Below are 6000 nucleotides of genomic sequence, written 5' to 3'. Positions count from 1 at the left end.
ATAAGGTTATGTGTGCTCTACCCGAGCCTTCAATAAGATTACTAACACCAAATGTAGTACAAACATGTGTCTCTGTTAGAGACAACTTAGAGAAAATTTTATATGTTTGAGAATGATGTTAATACTACCGCTATCCATCATGATCGATCATAGCTCTACTGGAGCTAGTGTACATATTTCTTCAAGAAATAGAAATAGATAAAATACTTTTCAAAATGTGAATGGTAAGTTCTTAGTTATATATGCTATCGGAACACTAAACCGAACTATTATCAAAACTCAACATCTATGTATCGTTTTATAAATAATATGTTACATGATGAAAAAGTTTATAATAGTTAAGTATACCTACATTATGAAAGTACTTCTCATTCAAAAACTAACATGTTTTGTTCTCATTTATCTAAACATGATTGTTTTAATAATGGAAATGGACTTGAATTGACCCAGAAACCCGTGATTAACTAACGCTTAACCCTATTACCCAAAAATTGAATCATTTTGTAACCAAAGTTGATTAGTGATTAGTTATGAAAATCTAAAAGACTAAAACCGAAACATCGATTATATATTAAAATCTTGGCTCATTACCAAACCAATCAACCATAACACCATATTTAATAAAACTCCTTATGTATATATCTCACTTTGCGAATTGACCAGTACGCACAAATCAATTCTAGTTAAATCTTAAATTTAGTGCATGAAAACTTAGGTGAAAATGATAGCTTGTGTCATTTGTTTCCAGCTTTGATTTGTGTACAATTCTCAACAAGTCTTTCGAATTTAGCGTGACCTTAAAAAAAACCGAATCCGGAACCGGTTTTTTTATACCCAGGTTTTTGATACCCGAACCTGTACTCAACCCTATCCGTAGGGTACGGATAGGGTATGCATTTTTGTACCAAAACCCGTACCCGAACCGGACCCGATTTGTACCCGGTAATACCCAAAAACCGGTTCCATACCCGGAACCGGGTTTTTCCAATACCCGAAACTGGGTTTTTCAAATACCCGATCTATACCCGAAATTACCCGAAAAATATCTAGAAAGTACCCGAAAAATACCCCTAAAAATTCCAATCTATACCCGAAAAATACTCGGAAATAACCCAAAAATATGGTTTTTTCAATACCTGAAATAGGGTATTCAAATACCCAGTTTTAGAATACCCGACCCGAACCCGATACATAGGTATGGTTTTTAGAGGCAATACCCGGAGCCGTACCCGACCCGGGTATTGCTAATTCCCGATTTTCCAATATCCGATCATACTCGAACCCGGATTTTTCTAATACCCGATTTGTGCACCTCTAGGTTAGTTTGTTCTAAAAAAATCAATAACAATTTGTGCTTGTTTTTCTAGATCCATTACTATATATCCACCTTCACAGTTTAGACATCAAGATCAAACTATAAAATTTGATCACGGATGATAACTTTTTGAATAAAAGACGTGTTCGAATGATCAAATGATCCCCTCAAACTGTCCTATAGCTCCGCTCATGCCTACATATATATACTTTTAATATATTTCATGTTAATATTGGTTGATTTTTATATATAAATCCGATAATTTTTGTATTTTTGTAACTAATTTTTAACTTCTGTCTTCTAAAATATCCAAAGAGAGACGAAATAAGAAACGAGCTGATAAAGTGGATGTCTTACAATAAACATTAAAGCTAAAACTAAAAAAATTGAGACTGATTCTAAATTTTGTTTGATGCAAATGGTTTATTGTGCTTAAGCCCATTCTGAATGTGGACAAGAATTAGAATGTGTACACCAATGTTAGGTCCTACATGAGCTTGCCAATGCAAGGTACAATTACATTTGCACCAAGTACAACCTTACAGAGCTCTAGCCATTTCAAGAACAAACCTAAATCTTGATCCGCTCTTAACCTATAAATACAACCCATCTAAAGCATCAATCTTCATAAACCAAAACACTCGAATTAACCATTTAAAGGTCTTTTAGCCTTAAAAATTATGGGTATTTTGACATACACTGACGAGCACACCTCATAGGTCCCGCCGGCTAGGATTTTTAAGACCTCAATAATCGACTCGCATAATTTGATGCCAAAACTCTTGCCAGATGCTATTAAAAGCATCGAGATCATCAAAGGCGATGGTGGTGCCGGAAGCATTAAGCAAATTAACTTTGCAAGAGGTAAAGTTATACAACTCATATTTGTCTAAATATACAAGTTATTAAATGTGACTAATTGCTGTCTAATATGTCAAAATGTCCAATTCAAAACAATTAATTTTAAGTTTGGATTGATAGAAAAGGTTTAGTTGATCGACAATCGCGCGCGCACACACACTTTTTATGTAACAATATTAATACCATATAAGCCATTAGGAACTTTAATTTGTTGATATTATACATCGGGCATATTAGACATGTCTTTACATTTGCTAACTTTGTTGAGTTTTTTATATATTTAACATAATGTGCCGCCTAAACTGACTTACTAATGCACGCGTAAGATGATTAAAAAAGTTATTATCTCTATGCACTTGAATTTGATAAAATTCTTTAATGCAGGCTTTGTGAAGCACCAAATAGATGAACTCGATGAGAACACGTTCACATACAAGTACACTCTGATCGAAGGAAATGGAATATCAGACAAGGTTGAAAAGGTATGTTACGATATTAAGTTTGAGAGTTCTCCCGATGGAGGGACCATCTCCAAAATGATCACAACTATTTACACAAGGTGATTTTGAGATCAAGGAAGAGGAGCTAAAAGCCGGCAAAGAAAAGGTGCTAGGACTTTACAAAGTTGTGGAAGCCTACCTCGTCAAAAATCCTGATGCTTATGTTTAAGGATTCTCATTGTAACTTGTGTTGTAGCCAAAATTGGCATTTTTAAGATTCTTGCATGTTTCCTTTCAATAATTGTTACATCATCAAAACATCAATAAAGTTTGACTCAATAAATTGTTTCTTCGTGTTATAAAACTTTTTTTGATTATTTATTGATGCATTTGTAACGTATCTTTGTAGTTGAAATAAAAGAGGCGTGTTTGATATTATTACAAGAGTTGTCTTAAAAATCTTAGTTGTGTAAATAACGTAAACTTGAAACAATGTATCTTAAGTTGTGATGAGATACAAGAAAATGAAGTTTGGACTTTGTACATGCGTTTATGGCAAAATAAATATTGTTTAATAGAACTGAGTTCACGGATTGATGATTTAGAACAACGCTCGAAACTTATTCAAAGTTCAAACTCACTAAACTCAAACCAACAAATTTCGAGGTGGCTTGAATCTAGATGGACATGTAAGATGGGCCGTGTAATGAGTTAAAATGAATTAGATTAAATCAATCCATTTTTAGTTACTGTAACGTTTATTATGAACACAAAACAATATTATTAGAATATAATCTACATCATTGAATTAACAGATTTATAAGCTTTATTAATGCGTTAAAGGTAGAGGTGACCCTTCTATGTTTTTGCTAACTCTGTAGAAGTGACGTATTTGATATAAAACATACCCGACCCGACTAACTTATCAACACATTTAGGCATAAACGAAACAAAATGCCACTATAGACTTGATACCATTTTATTGTGTATTGATTTATTTGAATCAATTCTTTAATGTAGAAATTTGTGAAGCACCAACTAAATTAATGAACTACAAGGTTGTTTAACAATCTTGTGTTGAACCATTAAGTGACCTGACTAATTAAGAGGTGCATCTGACTTATTCAACATGTTTCTAAGACTAACTCTTTAAGAGGCATCATTAACCATTAAGAGTTATCTTTTAAATAACCAAACATACTTTATCCCTAACCAATTCAGAAGTAGCCTATTAATTAAATTATTATATTAAGAGACTATCAAACAGCCCACCATACACATACAAATACAAGTATACTGTTTTCTAAGTTAAGTATCACTATTATCAATAAAATTCCGATTCAATAATAAACTATATTGTGTGTAAGTTACAAGTAAACGTATGCAAACATGGTACACAACCTTTTGATGTATTGATCGGTTACAATATAAACACGTGTCTTTGAATACAAATAACAAAGAAATTGATTGTTTAACTTAAAATCGTCGTTATCGTTATTGTTAGAAACAAGTTTATAGTTGTCCAAATAACTTAAAATTGGACACACATGTCAAAAGTGTGATGTGATACAAGAAAATGAAGTTCTTTTTTGTGACACCAATTAGGTCCACACAAAGGAAAGAAAGTTTTGCACATTTGTTTTACATAGTGGATTTTATGACCAATTGTGTCCACATATTACTAAAGTTTACATGTATACATAACGCAAGTTGGATCACGAACCAGCCATGTGTCCGGTTCAGTCAGGTGACGGTTGTATGGTAGAATAAGGTTTGAAAAAAATAATAAAAATAATAATTTGTAAGTTGTTGTTATAAATATATTATTATTATGGTTATCAATACCTAATATAGATTAGGCTTGTTCTCCAAGTTATCTTCTCCTATATATATATTCCATTGTACCCAATTGTATTACACACATATTAATGAAATCTCTCTCTTTCTCCTAACATCTCATTGACATATTGTTTTAGCTATTAGGATTGTTTCAAAACACGTTATCAGCACGAATTGCTTTTAGAGTTGGATATAAGTATTTATCATAAGAAATCGATTTCCACATCCGTTTATGTAAAGATCGGAGACCGTGTGGTATGTATTTTTTCTTATTATCTTTACCTATTAGTTTACCTTAATCGTTAACTGTGTATGGAATATTTTGGTGATGCTAACATCTACACGAACAAAACAAACTTAGTTTGAGCATTCATTCCTGAAAGAGCCTTTTTTTTATGTTAATATATGTGGACCGTATATATTTAATCAAATAAAACTAGCAACTGGTGTTGATAATTTTCGACGGCTATTAACTTGATTAAAGGAGATGACCTAATCTATGGATGATATTGTGAAAGGAATTAATATCAAAAAATTCTGGATTTAAAAAAGACAGCTTTATTTTACTTTATTTAGTTAAATTAAATAATTGTTAATTGTTTAATAATGAAATTAAATACCCTCCGTATAAATCTTACATTTAGTTTTAACTCATTCCATAGATTAGGTCACTGCTTTCCTATGTTATTAAATTAAATAATAATATTAATTAATAAAACTAAAGATTAATATTCCCAAAAAAATTGCGAACTAAAACTAATTAAAGCAATGATTAATATTTAAAAAAATATAAACCTAAAATATAAAAATATTAAATTTTGTGTAAATGTTTCCGGGTAGTTAAAAACGTAAGTATATATCGCTTAATTTACCGGTCTAATCGCATGTCAAAGTTGTTTACAAGACAAAAGGTTAAATTTTAGAAAACAAATCCGTCTTCATTAAAACTCATACTCAGATATTCAAAATTCATCATCATCATCTTCGTACTCAGTATATCCCACCAATAGCAATGCTATGGTAGGGTCTGAGGAGGGTAAGATGTAGACAGCCTTACCTCTATCCCATAGGGATAGAGAGGCTGCTTCCGGTGAGACCCCCAGCTCGATAGTAGTTTTGAATCAAGCCTTGGACATAAGACACATAACACTCAATCATCGGGACACCGGCTGATTGGTGCATGTGCCCTTGTCTTTCGGCTATCAACGCCACCACATGATGCCTGATTAACCTTCCGCCACTTTTAACGTTATTTTCACGTGATTAGTAAAATAACGTCAAAATTAGTGCAATTTTACTTTTGCCCACCCAAGGATTCACACATATATACATTATATGTGCGCACCGCAAGCAGGGCGTGAGATATTCAAAATTACAAATACAAATTATTAACTAAAAATGAATTTAGTTGCTAAATTATCTAAGTAATTATAATTAGAATTTAAATTCTTTAACCGGTGATTTAACGTGAAATTATCCCCACCAATTTTCACAATGGGTGGTCCCGACTGCCCCCTCATATTTGCAAACCATACAGCGATTATA

The 6000-nt window shown here is 32.3% G+C and overlaps 1 pseudogene across 1 annotated transcript; it reads left to right on the top strand.

Annotated features, from left to right (window-relative positions):
• The first annotated feature begins 1980 nt into the window (after window positions 1-1980).
• On the top strand, window positions 1981-2926 carry LOC143557266 (major allergen Pru ar 1-like; annotated as a pseudogene). Its single transcript, XR_013139542.1, has 2 exons — window positions 1981-2179; window positions 2561-2926. The product of XR_013139542.1 is annotated as a major allergen Pru ar 1-like (transcript).
• The last annotated feature ends 3074 nt before the right edge of the window (window positions 2927-6000 follow it).

The sequence above is a fragment of the Bidens hawaiensis genome, unplaced genomic scaffold (assembly GCF_021521415.1).
Source record: "Bidens hawaiensis isolate Kalapana, Puna unplaced genomic scaffold, B.hawaiensis_p1.1 tig00018852_1, whole genome shotgun sequence".
Taxonomy (NCBI): domain Eukaryota; kingdom Viridiplantae; phylum Streptophyta; class Magnoliopsida; order Asterales; family Asteraceae; genus Bidens; species Bidens hawaiensis.
This window is presented reverse-complemented; position numbering and strand designations above follow the sequence as displayed.